The sequence below is a fragment of the Symphalangus syndactylus genome, chromosome 6 (assembly GCF_028878055.3).
Source record: "Symphalangus syndactylus isolate Jambi chromosome 6, NHGRI_mSymSyn1-v2.1_pri, whole genome shotgun sequence".
Taxonomy (NCBI): Eukaryota; Metazoa; Chordata; class Mammalia; order Primates; family Hylobatidae; genus Symphalangus; species Symphalangus syndactylus.
This window is the reverse complement of record NC_072428.2, coordinates 50965167-50984349: the sequence shown is the minus strand read 5'-3', so window position 1 is coordinate 50984349 and position 19183 is coordinate 50965167. Positions and strand designations below refer to the sequence as shown.

The following is a 19183-nucleotide window of genomic DNA, read 5'->3' as shown; positions in this document are numbered from 1 at the left end:
AAACGACTAATTCCTGACACTACCTGAGGGATACTAGACAGTAGACAACACATCTTTAATGTACCAAATGGGTGACTGTAGGGTTTAGAGGGAGATTAGAATTCAATGTTCTATGATCAAAAAGGGCTTAAATCAGGCACCAGCTTAGGTCTTTTCAACTGTGGGGACCGGATTGAAAGTGTTCAGTTCAAGGCCCTGAAGTTGCTATTTAAGTGTTCCCAGGTGGAAGTCTCTTCAAAGAACTACTGGTGCAAAAAGGGAACTACCTGGGGATAAATATTTCCTCCAGAAAGGGGGAAAGTGCAAGTTCCCCTACCAAAAGCACCAGGCAAGTCCTTGTCTACTTTCCCTGAAGTTATCAAAGAAATGAGACCCTTGTTTACCTTCAAGATTAGAGAAGGTTTGGAAAGTTTGAGCTGTGCCTTTGGAGGCCAACATAACTTTTCTCCTTTGTTGACCAAGTTCAGCTCTCCTGTATACTTCCAAGGTCTGTTGCATCAAGAGTGAGAATTCGAGGTCTTAGAAGCTGGGATCTCAGATGTAGGGAAAAGAGGAGATTTCCTGTTCACTCACTGTTAACATATGGCTGAAATTTTTTGATCTAGTCATCTACAAAGCATGAGTTGTGGGTCAGAAATTGTTTCTCACAACTTTTGACTTTCTTTGACATAAGAATATAACCTAGAAATTGATGACTTAAGTGAAGGCAAGGTACTTTGGTCTGGACAGGAGCATTTTGAACAAGGTAGGGAGATAGCTATGAAGGCAAGCATTTATCTATCATCTATCTGTCTATCTATCTATCCTTTCATCCACTTATTTATACATTTAAACAAAAAGTATAGAGCACAGTATAATATGTAAGTGCTCAGGGCTGTGTGTGTATGGATTGTTTGAAATTAAACTAAAGCGGGAGTATAATTCTACTGCCCCCCTAATCCTGTGGTCCCTACACTACCCTGCAAGACTCTTAGCTGCTTAGCTTAATTGTGAGGCTGTTTTGGGGGATAGCACCCCATCCTGTCTGTCTTTCAACATCCCCATAATAACTACAGAATAATTTTATAAAATATCATAATAGGGTCATGTTTAGTAGGGTGATATATAAAATTAGACAACCCACAGTTTGAGTTTACCCTTTCGAATAAATATATGACAACAGACAATTTAATTATCTTTATGAGTCTGGAGGTATCCAGTATGAAATTTAGATAATACCTGCCTTCTAGTGTTGAAATTAGAACTTAATGATATAATACATCAATGAACTTATTATAGTTCTTAGCACAAAGTAAGAGCCTTTTCAATGTGTGTGTGTATGTGTATTTATCTGTTACTAATAGGAATCTTATGTGCATTATCTCACTTAATCCTTATTAATAACTATGAAGCAGGTATTTATTTGAGTTTTCCAAGTGAGTTAAGTATAGCTTGTAATACTTAAGGAAATATCAACTGATTACATAGCTAGTATATAACTGAGAAATAATTTTATTTATATTATAAAACATTCTAACAATACAGATGCATATAAACTTAAAAACTGAAAGGGCTCATGCAACCCTACCTTCTCAATATCACTTCTCTACTTAGAAAAAACCAGCCTTAGCTGTCTGCTGTGAATCCTTTCAAAATATATTTCTGAGAAATGAGAGAGAGAAATGGGGAGAGTGGAAGGAAGCAAGATAGGGTAAGAGACAGGGAAGGAGGTGTGGGGAAACAACTTAAATTATTCTTTTCTCTGTCTCTTGAAAGAGCTCTTTCCATTACATTGAATCAAAGCTAATGTTGCTATTTCTGGACTCTTGGAATAAAGAAAGACCAATATATGAAATCATTTGGAAAGTCTATGGCATTTTCAAAATGCAAGGTGATGTCTTACTAACTAGCCTCTGCTTTATTATTAGAAATGGGGAAGTGAGTATAGACATTTTATCAGGAGATATACTAGGAAAAGGGAAACTGGAGAAACTGGGAGGAGTATCCAGATGTCCTGTCCCTGTAAGGTGTGGGCACCCACCTTCAATCAAAAGGGCTCCTTAACACTTTCCTTGCTTGTGGCTCCGCAAGCAATCTTGGACCATTAGCTCCACAGGTATCTTCTTCCCTATAGTGGTCATAACAGCAGCTTCAGCTACTTCTCTAAAGAGTCCTGCCAGATATATGTCAGGGAATATAATCCACTAATAAAAATAAAAACATTTTGACTGTAGTTATTTTTGTCATTGTGTTTTTTGTCATTGACTCTAGTTTTTTGTCATTGTGACTACCAATAACATTCTCACTCTTTCATCAGTAATCACTCAGGTTATTCTGTGACCAACAGACTCTGGGAAAAATTAGAGAAGAAGGCATCCATGTGCTTACTAGCCTAAATTGAAATTGCTACAGCAGAGTGAACCAGAAGGTTTACAGATATTTTCCACAAAGAGTAAAAGGATTGAAGCCTTCTCCAGATCAATGCATAGGAAATAATAATGGACCATATAACCCATATTATGATGAACAACATTAGGATAAGTCCATACCAATTTTTAATCCAGACATAAGCACAGACTACATGAAGCATGTCCAAGTGGAGGCAGGAGAAATGAGAGACATGATAGGAGCAAGAAAAGAGGAGCCATTTGATCAAGAATAGCAGAAAAAGGAAAGGCAAGTCATATTAACAAACGATTGTCATGCCAACAGTACAGATAACTGCTAATAAAGGTAGAGGCATAATACAGGTAGTAGCAGATATCTACGTAGTAGTTAAAGGACATGGCCATCAGTATAGAAGATTCCATAAAGGAGAACCTAAAGAGGAAGAATAACTTGTCAGAAGCTTAAAAGTTGAACTCTGAGGCATTAAACTACGATATCTTTTTCACTGTGGAAAGGGTGGTGAAGGGAAAGTCCAAGTACATTTGAGCCAACGTAGGGAGGAACGTTGGCTTGGTGAGGGATATCTATCGTGATGTTGTCCAGGATGGTGATGATACCCATAGAAATAACGTAGAGAAAACAGGAGAGGATAGAGATCTAGGCAAACAGGCATCAAAGCTAGGGATGTTTGTAAGGATGAAATAGAAAGTTGTTTGTGTTAGTCGCTGTGAGCATGACTGGCAAAGGCAATGCAGAGGCTAATGCCTTTGTTATTTTTTATTATTTTATTTTAAATTGACAAATAATAATTGTGTGAATTCATGGAGTACAACATGATGCTTTGGTATATGTTTACAATATTAAATGGTTAAATAAGGCTAATTAACAAATCCACCACTTCGCATACTAATTTTTTGTGGTGAAAACATTTAAAATCTACTCTTTTCATTCAAAAATCTGGAACATGGTTAAAATGTCATATGTGTCAGAATGCAGTAATGGATTTAGAAAACATTGAATGATTCCTTGCAAATCATGAATAATGATCAATCAAGGAAAACCTGTGAAAATGAGAAAATTTTGGAGCCTGAACTAAAAATATCTTTATCACTTTTGGAGGTCAAGAATTCAGATTCATTTTTCTGAGCCTGTAAGGTAAGAGCTTGAAATGGCATTATAGCAGAATGTAGGCCTTGAGTAGATTGATGTGGAAGCAAAACAAGCCACAAATAAAGATAAACGTGCAACATCAGAAACATGAGTTGTGCCATTAATTTTAAGCAGTTTCATATGAAACGTGGGTTTGTTTATTGCTACGTCACAGTCAGGTGTTGATGGTCCTGAGTGCTCTCCTCCAAGCAGTGGGCCAGGAATCCAGGTACCTTCCTGTGATTGACTTTATTATTTCAGAATCTTTTACTTTCTGCCACATAGAGGAAGGGAAAGAGAATGATAGAAGGGCACTCTGCCTTGGGGAGTAACACATTATTATCTCCACATTATTTTAGTCACAACCAGTCACATGGCCAAGTTAATTGCGAGGGCTGTGGAAATTGTTGAGTAGTATATTGATTTAGTGACTCATACGGTTTCTGACATACTAGTCACTAGTAATTAGCATTATCCCACACCCTATGCTTCCAAGAATAACAGGAATATTATTGTAAAATCAAAGGCATAGTGAACCATATTTTTATTATGTTTAAGCAGTAAAAATAAGACCTGGAGTGCCAAAAGACTACCAAATTCTGTAATACTTCGTGGAATCTAAGCTTTCTCACCCCAAATTATATCTTATTTCAGAGCAAATAATTTAGGCTTTTAAAAATGTTTCCTCATGAGTTATTATTGTATAATGATTCAGAGCAGGTATTCTAGAGCCAAATATCATGAGTTGAATTATGCCCTCTGTCAATTAGTAGCCACTTTGTCTTGGAATATTACTTTAGGGCCCTGTGCCTCAGTTTCCTCCTCTTAAAGGGTATTACAATAGTACTTGAGGCACAGAGTTACTGTGAATACTAAATGAAATAATATATCAACAGTGTCTTGTGTATAGTATAAGCCATGATCATTGTATTGTTATTACTATTACCACTATTATTACTATTACTTTTATACTATCCCAGTGTGTATATTGAGGATGTAGGGGCTTAGAGCTAAGACATGAAGGTCACATACGGGTAGAGATGGGAATAAATAAATGAGATTACATTGTCAAGGATTACACATAAGTCTTTCTCTGCAAAGCGAGAAGGAAGGTTAGTCTCTTTCAGAGAGCATCATGGCAAAAACATTTTTTCAAGAGAATCCAAGCATTTTACGTCCATGTAGTTGCAAACAATGCCAAGTAGAACTCTGATCCAGAGCTAAGTGGGGCTGTGGGAACTATATACCAATTGATGGACATGCTGCTTTTTGACTCGGAGGTGGATAAGAGACAAAACTCTTTTCTTCTTAGATGTACTAAAAAGTAGTTAGTCTGGAAGTATTTAGAAGACTTTGGACAGGAATGTGATTTTACCAGGTAAATCAAAAATAGAGGCTATTTCTGAAAGAAGCAAATAGAACCAAGTAACACACAGGAAATACCCATAATGTACATATATTTTTGACTAGAGTAGCATGTGCAAATTTGTATAAAATATTTGCAGGTAAGTTAGGTAATGCAATATTTGAGACTCTAAGTTTGTGGGAAACTTAGAACTGTTTCAGTTTTCTACATTGTTCCTAACTATTTAAAATGCTATGAAATGATTTTGCAGATTTTTCTGAGATGTTTATAGTGATAAGTGAGAATATATGAGATAGTCTGTTCCTTTTTTGCATAACTATTTAAAATATCTTTTATATAACGATAAAAAATCTATCTCTTTGTAACTTACCAGAGCAGATTTGTATTATTTTATGTGAAGAAACTCAGAATATGGAGTATTATTTTTCCTCAAATTATCACTTTTATAAGGAGCTGCTATCTATCCATCTTATTTTCTTTATGTAAACCAGTGTTTTATCTCTTCTCATTTTCTTTATGTAAACCAGTGTTTTATCTCTTCTCATTTTCTATCAAGGATTAATAGGTCTTCGTCATCTTTTTTTTTTTTTTTTTTTATACTTTAGGGTTTTAGGGTACATGTGCACAATGTGCAGGTTTGTTACATATGTATCCATGTGCCATGTTGATTTCCTGCACCCATTAACTCGTCATTTAGCATTAGGTGTATCTCCTAATGCTGTCCCTCCCCCCTCCCCCCACCCCACAACAGTCCCCGGAGTGTGATGATCCCCTTCCTGTGTCCATGAGTTCTCATTGTTCAATTCCCACCTATGAGTGAGAACATGCGGTGTTTGGTTTTTTGACCTAGCGATAGTTTACTGAGAATGATGTTTTCCAGTTTCATCCATGTCCCTACAAAGGACACGAACTCATCATTTTTTATGGCTGCATAGTATTCCATGGTGTATATGTGCCACATTTTCTTAATCCAGTCTATCGTTGTTGGACATTTAGGTTGGTTCCAACTCTTTGCTATTGTCAATAGTGCCGCAACAAACATACGTGTGCATGTGTCTTTATAGCAGCATGATTTATAGTCCTCTGGGTATATACCCAGTAATGGGATGGCTGGGTCAAATGGTATTTCTAGTTCGAGATCCCTGAGGAATCGCCACACTGACTTCCACAATGGTTGAACCAGTTTACAGTCCCACCAACAGTGTAAAAGTGTTCCTATTTCTCCACATCCTCTCCAGCACCTGTTGTTTCCTGATTTTTTAATGATGGCCATTCTAACTGGTGTGAGATGGTATCTCACCGTGGTTTTGATTTGCATTTCTCTGATGGCCAGTGATGATGAGCATTTCTTCATGTGTTTTTGGGCTGCATAAATGTCTTCTTTTGAGAAGTGTCTGTTCATGTCCTCTGCCCACCTTTTGATGGGGTTGTTTGTTTTTTTTCTTGTAAATTTGTTTGAGTTCATTGTAGATTCTGGATATTAGCCCCTTGTCAGATGAGTAGGTTGCAAAAATTTTCTCCCACTCTGTAGGTTGCCTGTTCACTCTGATGATAGTTTCCCTTGCTGTGCAGAAGCTCTTTAGTTTAATGAGATCCAATTTGTCGATTTTGGCTTTTGTTGCCATTGCTTTTGGTGTTTTAGACATGAAGTCCTTGCCCACGCCTATGTCCTGAATGGTATTGCCTAGGTTTTCTTGTAGGATTTTAATGGTTTTAGGTCTAACATATAAGTCTTTAATCCATCTTGAATTAATTTTTGTATAAGGTGTAAGGAAGGGATCCAGTTTCAGCTTTCTACATATGGCTAGCCAGTTTTCCCAGCACCATTTATTAAATAGGGAATCCCTTCCCCATTTCTTGTTTTTGTCAGGTTTGTCAAAGATCAGATAGTTGTAGCTATGCGGCATCATTTCTGAGGGCTGTGTTCTGTTCCATTGATCTATGTCTCTGTTGTGGTACCAATACCATGCTGTTTTGGTTACTGTAGCCTTGTAGTATAGTTTAAAGTCAGGTAGCGTGATGCCTCCAGCTTTGTTCTTTTGGCTTAGGATTGACTTGGTGATGCAGGCTCTTTTTTGGTTCCATATGAACTTTAAAGTAGTTTTTTCCAATTCTGTGAAGAAAGTCATTGGTAGCTTGATGGGGATGGCATTGAATGTATAAATTACCTTGGGCAGTATGGCCATTTTCACGATATTGATTCTTCCAACCCATGAGCATGGAATGTTCTTCCATTTGTTTGTATCCTCTTTTATTTCATTGAGCAGTGGTTTGTAGTTCTCCTTGAAGAGGTCCTTCACATCCCTTGTAAGTTGGATTCCTAGGTATTTTATTCTCTTTGAAGCAATTGTGAATGGGAGTTCACTCATGATTTGGCTCTCTGTTTGTCTGTTATTGGTGTACAAGAATGCTTGTGATTTTTGTACATTAATTTTGTATCCTGAGACTTTGCTGAAGTTGCTAATCAGCTTAAGGAGATTTTGGGCTGAGACAATGGGGTTTTCTAGATATACAATCATGTCATCTGCAAACAGGGACAATTTGACTTCTTCTTTTCCTAATTGAATACCCTTTATTTCCTTCTCCTGCCTGATTGCTCTGGCCAGAACTTCCAGCACTATGTTGAATAGGAGCGGTGAGAGAGGGCATCCCTGTCTTGTGCCAGTTTTCAGAGGCAGTGCTTCCAGTTTTTGCCCATTCAGTATGATATTGGCTGTGGGTTTGTCATAGATAGCTCTTATTATTTTGAGATATGTCCCATCAATACCTAATTTATTGAGAGTTTTTAGCATGAAGAGTTGTTGAATTTTGTCAAAGGCCTTTTCTGCGTCTATTGAGATAATCATGTGGTTTTTGTCTTTGGTTCTGTTTATATGCTGGATTACATTTATTGATTTGCGTATGTTGAACCAGCCTTGCATCCCAGGGATGAAGCCCACTTGATCATGGTGTATAAGCTTTTTGATGTGCTGCTGGATTCGGTTTGCCAGTATTTTATTGAGGATTTTTGCATCAATGTTCATCAAGGATATTGGTCTGAAATTCTCTTTTTTGGTTAAGTCTCTGCCAGGTTTTGGTATCAGGACGATGCTGGCTTCATAAAATGTGTTAGGGAGGATTCCCTCTTTTTCTATCGATTGGAATAGTTTCAGAAGGAATGGTACCAGTTCCTCCTTGTACCTCTGGTAGAATTCAGCTGTGAATCCATCAGGTCCTGGACTCTTTTTAGTTGGTAAGCTATTGATTATTGCCACAATTTCAGAACCTGTTATTGGTCTATTCAGAGATTCAACTTCTTCCTGGTTTAGTCTTGGGAGGGTGTATTTGTCGAGGAATTTATCCATTTCTTCTAGATTTTCTAGTTTATTTGCATAGAGGTGTTTGTAGTATTCTCTGATGGTAGATTGTATTTCTGTGGGATCGGTGGTGATATCCCCTTTTTCGTTTTTTATTGCATCTATTTGATTCTTCTCTCTTTTCTTCTTTATTAGTCTTGCTAGCGGTCCATCAATTTTGTTGATCTTTTCAAAAAACCAGCTCCTGGATTCATTAATTTTTTGAAGGGTTTTTTGTGTCTCTATTTCCTTCAGTTCTGCTCTGATTTTAGCTATTTCTAGGCTTCTGCTAGCTTTTGAATGTGTTTGCTCTTGCATTTCTAGTTCTTTTAATTGTGATGTTAGGGTGTCAATTTTGGATCTTTCCTGCTTTCTCTTGTGGGCATTTAGTGCTATAAATTTCCCTCTACACACTGCTTTGAACGTGTCCCAGAGATTCTGGTATGTTGTGTCTTTGTTCTCGTTGGTTTCAAAGAACATCTTTATTTCTGCCTTCATTTCATTATGTACCCAATAGTCATTCAGGAGCAGGTTGTTCAGTTTCCATGTAGTTGAGCGGTTTTGAGTGAGTTTCTTAATCCTGAGTTCTAGTTTGATTGCACTATGGTCTGAGAGACAGTTTGTTATAATTTCTGTTCTTTTACATTTGCTGAGGAGAGCTTTACTTCCAACTATGGGGTCAATTTTGGAATAGGTGTGGTGTTGAAAAAAAATGTATATTCTGTTGATTTGGGGTTGAGAGTTCGGTAGATGTCTATTAGGTCCACTTTGTGTAGAGCTGAGTTCAATTCCTGGATATCCTTGTTAACTTTCTGTATCGTTGATCTGTCTAATGTTGACAGTGGGGTGTTAAAATCTCCCATTATTATTGTGTGGGAGTTTAAGTCCCTTTGTAGGTCACTCAGGACTTGCTTTATGAATCTGGGTGCTCCTGTGTTGGGTGCATATATATTTAGGATAGTTAGCTCTTCTTGTTAAATTGATCCCTTTACCATTATGTAATGGCCTTCTTTGTCTCTTTTGATATTTGTTGGTTTAAAGTCTATTTTATCAGAGACTAGGATTGCAACCCCTGCCTTTTTTTGTTTTCCATTTGCTTGGTAGATCTTCCTCCATCCCTTTATTTTGAGTCTATGTGTGTCTCTGCATGTGAGATGGGTTTCCTGAATACAGCACACTGATGGGTCTTGACTCCTTATCCAGTTTGCCAGTCTGTGTCTTTTAATTGGAGCATTTAGCCCATTTACATTTAAAGTTAATATTGTTATGTGTGAATCTGATCCTGTCATTATGATGTTAGTTGGTTGTTTTGCTCGTTAGTTGATGCAGTTTCTTCCTAGCCTCGATGGTCTTTACAATTTGGCATGTTTTTGCAGGGGCTGGTACCAGTTTTTCCTTTCCATGTTTAGCGCTTCCTTCAGGAGCTCTTTTAGGGCAGGCCTGGTGGTGACAAAATCACTCAGCGTTTGCTTGTCTGTAAAGTATTCTATTTCTCCTTCACTTATGAAGCTTAGTTTGGCTGGATATGAAATTCTGGGTTGAAAATTCTTTTCTTTAAGAATGTTGAATATCGGCCCCCACTCTCTTCTGGCTTGTAGAGTTTCTGCTGAGAGATCAGCTGTTAGTCTGATGGGCTTCCCTTTGTGGGTAACCCGACATTTCTCTCTGGCTGCCCTTAACATTTTTTCCTTCATTTCAACTTTGGTGAATCTGACAATTATGTGTCTTGGAGTTGCTCTTCTCGAGGAGTATCTTTGTGGTGTTCTCTGTATTTCCTGAATCTGAATGTTGGCCTGCCTTGCTAGATTGGGGAAGTTCTCCTTGATAATATCTTGGAGAGTGTTTTCCAACTTGGTTCCATTCTCCCCGTCATTTTCAGGTACACCAATCAGATGTAGATTTGGTCTTTTCACATAGTCCCAAATTTCTTGGAGGCTTTGTTCATTTCTTTTTATTCTTTTTTCTCTAAACTTCCCTTCTCTCTTCATTTCATTCATTTCATCTTCCATCAGTGATACCCTTTCTTCCAGTTGATCGCATCAGCTACCGAGCCTTCTGCAATCTTCGAGTACTTCTCGATACTTGGCTTTCAGCTCCATCAGCTCCTTTAAGCCCTTCTCTCCATTGGTTATTCTAGTTATCCATTCATCTCATTTTTTTCAAAGTTTTTAACTTCTTTGCTATTGTTTTGGATTTCATCCCATAACTCGGAGTAGTTTGATCGTCTGAAGCCTTCTTCTCTCAACTCGTCAAAGTCATTCTCCATCCAGCTTTGTTCCATTGCTGGTGAGGAACTGCATCCCTTTGGAGGAGGAGAGGTGCTCTGCTTTTTAGAGTTTCCAGTTTTTCTGCTCTGTTTTTTCCCCATCTTTGTGGTTTTATCTACGTTTGGTCTTTGATGATGGTGATGTACAGATGGGTTTTTGATGTGGATGTCCTTTCCGTTTGTTAGTTTTCCTTCTACCAGACAGGACCCTCAGCTGCAGGTCTGTTGGAGTTTGCTAGAGGTCCACTCCAGACTCTGGCTGGGTGTCAGCAGCGGTGTCTGCAGAACAGCGGATTTTCGTGAGACCACAAATTCAGCTGTCTGATAGTTCCTCTGGAAGTTTTGTCTCAGAGTAGTACCTGGCCGAGTGAGGTGTCAGTCTGTCCCTACTGGGGGGTGCCTCCCAGTTAGGCTGCTCGGGGGTCAGGGACCCACTTGAGGAGGCAGTCTGTCCATTCTCAGATCTCCAGCTGCGTGCTGGGAGAACCACTACTCTCTTCAAAGCTGTCAGTCAGACAGGGACATTTAAGTCTGTGGAGGTTCCTGCTGACTTTTTGTTTGTCTGTGCCCTGCCCCCAGAGGTGGAGCCTACAGAGGCAGGCAGGCCTCCTTGAGCTATGGTGGGCTCCACCCAGTTTGAGCTTCCTGGCTGCTTTGTTTACCTAAGCAAGCCTGGGCAATGGCAGGCGCCCCTCCCCCAGCCTCACTGCCACCTTGCAGTTTGATCTCAGACTGCTGTGCTAGCAATCAACCAGACTCCGTGGGCATAGGACCCGCTGAGCCAGGTGTGGGACACAATCTCCTGGTGTGCCGTTTTCCAGGCCTGTTGGAAAACGCAGTATTAGGGTGGGACTGACCCGATTTTCCAGGTACCGTCTGTTACCCCTTTCTTTGACTAGGAAAGGGAACTCCCTGACCCCTTGCGCTTCCTGAGTGAGGCAATGCCTCGCCCTGCTTCAGCTTGTGCACGGTGTGCTGCACCGACTGTCCTGCACCCACTGTTTGGCACTCCCTAGTGAGATGAATCCGGTACCTCAAACGGAAATGCAGAAATCACCCATCTTCTGTGTCGCTCAGGCTGGGAGATGTAGACTGGAGCTGTTCCTATTCGGCCATCTTGGCTCCACCAAGAAGCACACCTGTTTTTTGACTTTTTAACAATAGCTATTCTGACTGGTGTGAGATGGTATCTCTTGTGGTTTTGATTTGCATTTCTCTCATTAGTGATGATGATCATTTTTGTATATATTTGTTGGCTGCCTGTATATCTTCTTTTGAGAAGTGTCTGTTCATGCACTTTGCCCATTTTTAAATGTAATTGTTTGCTTTTTCCTTGCTGATTTGTTCAAATTCCTTATAGATTCTGAATATTAGACCTTTTCCAGATGGATAGTTTGTGAATATTTTCTCTTATCCTGTAGATTGTCCATTCACTCTGTTGATAGTTTGTTTTGTTGCCCAGAAGCTCTTTAGTTTAATTAGGTCCCACTTGCAAATTTTTCTTTTTGTTGCCATTGCTTTTGGGGACTTAGCCAAAAGCTTGTTGCCAAGGTCAATGTTGAGAAGGGTATTTCCTGGATTTTCTTTGAGGTTTTTTATAGTTTGAGATCTTACATTTAAGTTTTGAATTCATTTTCAGTTGCTTTTTCTAAATGGTGAAAGGTAGGGGTCCAGTTTCATTCTTCTGCATATGGCTAGCCAGGTATATTCCAGAACAGTTTATTGAATAGGTAATCCTTTTACCACTGCTTGTTTTTGTCAGCCTTGTTGAAGATCAGATGGGTGTAACTATGTAGCTTACAACCATCTGATCAAAAAAAAAAAAACTTATTTTTGAGTTTTCAGTTGTGTTTCCTTAGTCTATGTGTCTACTTTTGTAACAATATCATGCTGTTTGGGATACTGTGGTATCCCAAGTTACCAAGAAAGAAATAAAAGGGATCAAAATAGGAAAATAAGCCAAACTACCTCTCTTTGCTGATGATATGACTCTATATTTAGAAAATCCTAAAGATTCTGCCAAAAGGCCACTAGAACTGATAAACAATTGTAGCAAGGTTTCAGGATACAAAATCACATACAAAAATCAGTGGCATTTCTATACACCAATAAGGCCCAGGCTGAGAGTCAAATCAAGAAATCAAGAACATAATCCCATTTACAACAGCCACAAAAAAATGAAATATCTAGGACTTGTTCTTTTTATTAAAATTTAAAGCCCAAGGAGGCACTTAGAAAATATTTACCATGAATTTATACAACATTATCATTACTACATGAATATTAGTGTGCTATGAGAAACACATCAAACAAATTTCTGGTATCAGGGAACATTTTCCAGAAGAAATGTTACTTAAGCTGAGAATTAAATGTTACTATATTAGTAGTATAGTAGTATTTGGTGGGGTAGTGCAATCGTTGCATACAGACAAAAAGAACAAACACAAAAAGAAACAAGTTAACAAATTAAAATGTTAAAAAAGTACATTGGTAATCGGGCAAGATTAAATACTATAAATTCAATAAATAATTTTATTCAAAATCTACATTAAGGAAGTATAATATCTCTTGAACAATACATGAAAAAAAGCTTGAGAGAAAATAAATCTGTAGTAGCAGGTTCTGATCACAATATATCTTACGAATAATGTAAAATATTTTGACATTACTATAAGGGAATGAATATAAAATAAGAGGTATGATGAGTACTTATAATCAGGTAGTTATTATTTAAAGTTTACCCTCTTCAACCACTATGTGGTGGAGGAGAAATCCAAGAAGATTGGTCTTTATTTTATTCTCAATTACCTTCATTCCATTCTCCCATAGTCACTAGAGCTTGACCTGGGGTATCAGAAATTAAGGGGAGAGGTAATTGCTGAGTTCTGGTGTAGAAATTAGTTTAAGTGGTATTTCTGAAGACTGCTAACAGGGTTAATTTGTAAGTTTATTTGTATTCAAAAGTGTTCCCCAATATCTCTCTTGATGCTGGGTAATTAGGCTACTGGGATTTTTTTTTTCAAGCCTCCTTTGGAGAAGGAAGTGGGCTCCAGAACTGTGTTCTAAAGTCCCATATTTTCTTTGCAAAAAGAAAACAGAATTGTAGCTTCATCCAGCACATGGAAGTCATGCTATCAAATCACCTTTGCCTTGTCTGATTCCCCACCTCAAAAAGAAGATACTGTGAAGCCTACTTTTGTTATTCCTTAACCCTGTAGCCAATAAGCTCACTCAACTTAGATGATGCTTGATAAATCCCTCACACAATCTTTTCTTGGTTTCAAATAAGATTGTTTGTTATATATACTCACAAATGAGTACTGCTGATAAGTTCTTTCAAGCAGTAAGCTTGTTTTCTGTCTCTTGGGTAAGTCTTCCCCAAGAATCAGAGTTACTGCTTCCAGAGCAATATAAATCAAGTTTAAAAATCTTATTTACTTTAAGTGTCCTGTAGTAATGTTAAAAAGGGGACATGGTGGACATATTCTTCACATCCCTGGCTTTCTCTGATAATTTGTACTTGAATACAATAATACTCATAGTGTGTCAGAGAAATAAGGATCTGAGAATTTCTATTGTCTCATCAGTCATGTATCCCAAATTTATCCTGGAACTTAGCCTAGCTATGAGATTTTAAAATGAGTATGAGTGCAATGTGGTGAACCATGCGGGTCACATTTTGGCCCCTGACATTTCACATCAGTTAAGTTCCTCCTGAACTGCATTCTGCTCATAGACCTTTCTAAATATAAGCAGAATAGTAGTAGGAAATCACGATTAAGAGTCAGTCTCTGGAAATGGCTTAAGTCTGAAAGTTTGTGTGTCCTCTTTGTACTAAGTGAAAATTTAGGTCTGGATTGATTTAGGGGAGCCATGCTTTGAACTTAAAATGAGGTAGAGGTAGTAAGACCCTGAGATAATTGATTTAATTTCAGGCTGCCCTCCCGTTTCATTAGTAGGTATATTGACCCTCTCACTGGCAGTACACGAATCTTCTGCCCCATATGACTCTATTCCTGGAAACATCATTTATCCTAGAACAGATATAAAGTAATTTCCTGCAGACTGCCCCAGAGTTGGGATAAAATCTCATGTGGAGTGACACTGTTGGTGAAGGATAAGCATCCAGAGAATGGGAACAACTATTATCAGCCAACACTCAAAGTCACCAAGGTTAGGGGCACTGGGAGGAGGTATGCAGGGCACCCAAAGTATCTTCTATTTCCTTAAATAGCCATTTATGTGTCTCTCATTCATGTATTTTCTAAGACCTTGTTCACTCTTTTCATATTTCCTGCTGTTATTGCCTGTGAAGTATCACATCACAGCAGCATAATCTCAGACTGGGAAAGACCACCATCTCCTGTAATAAAAGCCTTCTTTGATGCAGTGTTTCCTGACAAGAGTCATCCACTGAGTGCTTGTCTCCTTCTAAATCATATAACTCAATATTTATTAGAATAACTGTTCTGAAAATACTCAGGCAGCCACATTATTAGAAATTACCTAAATTTTAAAATGAAAATATTTTTCTGGTCTTCCCATTCCTTGGCTCTTGGTCTGAGCTCTAGTGTCACAGTCTATATCTAACTGCTGCCCTATATTACATATGGCATATAGAAAGGCAACATTTGGGTATTATAAGCTTATATCACTAAGGATTCAGGAAGTTCTCTATCCTAGGATTTTTGCTGTTTTTTGAAGTCTGTGCTGACAATACTAGCTTCTTTTTTTTTCTGTGTAGTTTGAGTCTATTATCTGTCAGCCTTCTGGATTTCACAATCATCTCTGAAGATTCCATCCTTTAAATCATCCTCTACAGGCTCTGATGGTTAATTTTATATGCCAGTTTGACTGGGCCATGGGGTGCCCAAATATTCATCAAACATTATTCTAGGTGTTTTTGTGAGGGTGTTTTTAGATGAGATTAACATTTAAATTGGTAGACCAAGTAAAGCAGATTGTCCTTCCTATTATAGGCAGCTTCATCCAATCAGTTGAAAACCTGAATAGAACAAAAAGTCTGACCCTTCCCCAAATCAGAGAGAATTCTTCCTCATTCATGGCCTTCAAACTGGAATGTAGACCCTTTTTACTGCCTTTAGATTGAACTGAAACATCAAAACTTCCTAGGTCTGAAGCCTGATGGCTTTTGGGTTGCAAGTACACCATCAATCCTCCTGGTTCTCAGGCCTTCAGACTTGGACTGCGACTAAACTACGGGGCTCTCTTGAGTTTTGAACTTGATGACTCACTCTTCATATCTTGGGACTTGCCTTCCTCCATGATCACATCTGTTAATTCCTTATATTAGGTTGATGCAACAGTAATTGCAGTTTTTGCCATTACTTTTTTTTTAATGCAGTGAATCACATTTATTAATTTCCATATTTTATGTACATTCTAATTTTTTTAATTTTTATTTTTAAGTTCTGAGGTACATGTGCAGGATGTGCAGGTTTATTACATAGGTAAATGTGTGCGATGGTGATTTGCTGTACCTATCAACCCATCACCTAGGTGTTAAGCCCAGCATGCATTAGCTACTTATTCTAATGCTCTCCCTCACCACGCCCCACCGCCTCTCCGGTGTGTGTTGTTCCCCTCACTGTTTCCATGTGTTCTCATTCTCATTGTTCAGCTCCCACTTTTTTTTTTTTTTTTTTTTTTTTTTTTTTTTTTTTTTGAGACGGAGTCTTGCTCTGTCGCCCAGGCTGGAGTGCAGTGGTGCAATCTCGGCTCACTGCAAGCTCCGCCTCCCAGGTTCACGCCATTCTCCCGCCTCAGCCTCTCTGAGTAGCTGGGACTACAGGCGCCCGCCACCGCGCCCGGCTAATTTTTTGTATTTTTAGTAGAGACGGGGTTTCACCGTGGTCTCGATCTCCTGACCTCGTGATCCGCCCGCCTCGGCCTCCCAAAGCCGTTTTACACTTAAGTCTTTAATCCATCTTGAGTTAAATTATGTATAAGGTGTAAGGAAGGGGTCCAGTTTCAATTTTTTGCATATGGCTAGCCAGTTCTCCCAGCACAATTTATTAAATAGGGAATCCCTTCCCCATTACTTGTTTTTACCAGATTTGTTGAAGATTAGATTGTGCGGTCTTACTTCTGAGTTTTCCATTCTGTTCCATTAATCCATGTGTCTGTTTTTGTATCAGTACCATGCTGTTTCAGTTACTGTCACCTTGTAGTATAATTTGAAGTTGGGTAAATCCTGTTGATTCTATTTTTCTGGAGAACCATGACTAACATAGGGCCATCTCATTTATTTTTGAGGCACTTTGTGACTAATCACCGTCATCTGTCAGTCTGGTGGCATGTACTTGAAATCTAGGGACATAAACTCCTAAACTTCCCATAAAATAAATTTTGTCTGTGAGTTTATTAATAACAATGACTGTGTCTAAGGATTTGGGCTATAAAATCAAAACAGATTTACATTCTTTAATTGGACATGGAGACCTTTGGTTCCTTAATCATTTGTAATCATCCTTGCTGCCCAATTTAATACTTATATAATCTAGTATATTTAAATACATCACCTTTCATTTACCCTATAAAAATCTGCATCTCTGGTGAAGGAACCCAGCAGTTATTCGTTAATGTGACGAATAAAGTTCATCTGCCCCTTATCTAGTATAAATTCATTTTATATGGGAGGAAAAGTGATCTGTCAACTCATTAGACCATACATATTTTTTCAGTGTGTCTCTATCTTCCATGTCTTCCTAATCATTTCTAAGATTGGCTTATTTATTTTGTCTACAGGAATGCACACTTAGCCTTTTATTTCCTGACTCAAATTAAATATTCTTATGCTTTATTATCCCTTCAAGCCTGTACTATACAATTAATTATATTATTTGAAAAAGAACGGATGGTATTTGGCAATGGCTTTTTTAAATGTGTATTCTTTTACACCTTATATTTCCTATAACTACATGCTACTTATTTATCTTAATAGGCACCATGAAATTTATTCCTCATGAGGTCCTTCTCTATATAAGTTATATTCTTTCAGTCTTGAATGATCAAAAGCTGAATTACAGGCTTCACCTGCTGTAAGAAGGTAGTTCACCAGTTTGTTAGTCCACTGGGCCACTCTGAATTCTACTCTTCTTATGAATACAAACTTATGTGCAGTGTTTCCTGGGAGATAGTGTTATAAATAGGCTTCTCTTCCTAACTTTTATTTTAGGTTCAGGAGTACAAGAGCAGGTTTGTTACATATTTAAACTTGTGTCATGAGGGTTTGTTGTACAGATTATGTCATCACTCAGGTATTAAGCCTAGTACCCTTTTGTTACTTTTCTTGATCCTCTCCCTCCTCTCACCCACCACCCTCCAACAGGCCCCAGTGTGTGATGTTACCCTCCATGTGTTCTCATCATTTAGCTCCCACTTATAAGTGAGAACACATGGCATTTGGTTTTCTGTTCCTGTATTAATTTGCTAAGGTTTCTAACAGTACATAGCATTTTACCACAGGAAGACTTGTAGGAGATCACAGAAAGTTCTAAATTTTATGATAATACTAACATATTGCGTTTATGTTGATTGTTAAAATGGGTTTTGAATAGAAAAACATGTCTTAGTGGATTTCTACCATGTAGCCTTCTGTATAAATAAGTTTGAGATAATTATTTAGTCTTCTCCCCCAATGTCCTGTGTCTGTATTCATCCTACAGCATCTTCTCAATGGATTTAGTTTCTCAACTTCTAAACAAGGGAAATAACCTCATAAATCATTCACCAAGTGGTCAACCTTCCTGCCATTCTTAGGTTCCATTTCCTGTATTTTAGAAAAAGGGGCAGGTCTTCTACATGATAGTATTTTCCAGTTTTAAATATTAGTTAGAACTGAGATGATATAAATATTAATAGTCCTTGGTTATAAGTGACTGAAACTCAACTGAAACTAGGCTGAACAAAACAAATTACAAGAAGAGGAGTTTATTAGGCTGTGGAATCAAAGATTCAAACGGTCCTCCTTGTCACTGAGTCTCAGGAAAACATGGAATCGGGGATTTGAAGATTCTTTTTATTATCATTTCTTTATCTATAATTTACTCTAAATACTTACTATAGTTTGAAGTCACTTCCATGATGAGAAACATTGTCATTGACAATTCTAAGCATTGCATTTTAGTACTTCTACCACAATAAAAGCATTACTCTTTTTTTTTACAACATCATATTGAAAAATTCTTCTTAAAAAGTTCCACTGCAGTTAGGAGTTTGGAAATACAAGGCAAAATATCAGTTTTCATAGGGAACAATATTTTTGGAGCAGAAGGAGGAGAAATTTTCAGAAAAAGGAAGAAGGTACTACTTCTATAAGCATGATGGAATACAAGGGAAAAAGTAGAAGCCACTAAGGATAGACTATTTTAGTGGCGTACCATTCACACTGGCCTTATAAGTAGAAGACATAAATTTGAATCACGACTATACCACCTATATATTTTACGCCCTTGGAGGGAGTATTTAACTTTTTTATATTAAATCTCCCAATCAAGAAAACAGTGATAGTATCTACCTCATAATATTTTTAAGAATAAAATAAGTTGTGGATGTAGTAGAGCATAATTAAGGGACACATGTTTGGTTTTATGAATGATTGAAAGCAGGACAAAACTCTACCATCACATACATGCACTCACACTCATGATAATTTATATGTCCAGTTCTTTCACAATT

At 37.9% G+C, this 19183-nt stretch overlaps 1 protein-coding gene across 12 annotated transcripts in view; it reads right to left on the bottom strand.

Annotated features, from left to right (window-relative positions):
• Nucleotides 1-19183, bottom strand: part of HBE1 (hemoglobin subunit epsilon 1) — a 208008-nt gene that overhangs the window by 20910 nt on the left and 167915 nt on the right. The window contains exon 1 of one of the 12 annotated variants that reach the window (XM_063641230.1): nucleotides 2021-2081. The exons of the other annotated variants lie outside the window; for them this stretch is intronic. The gene's annotated coding sequence lies outside the window, so the exon portion shown is untranslated. Of the gene's footprint in view, nucleotides 1-2020; nucleotides 2082-19183 lie in introns of those variants that run through there. 12 annotated transcript variants of the gene reach the window in all.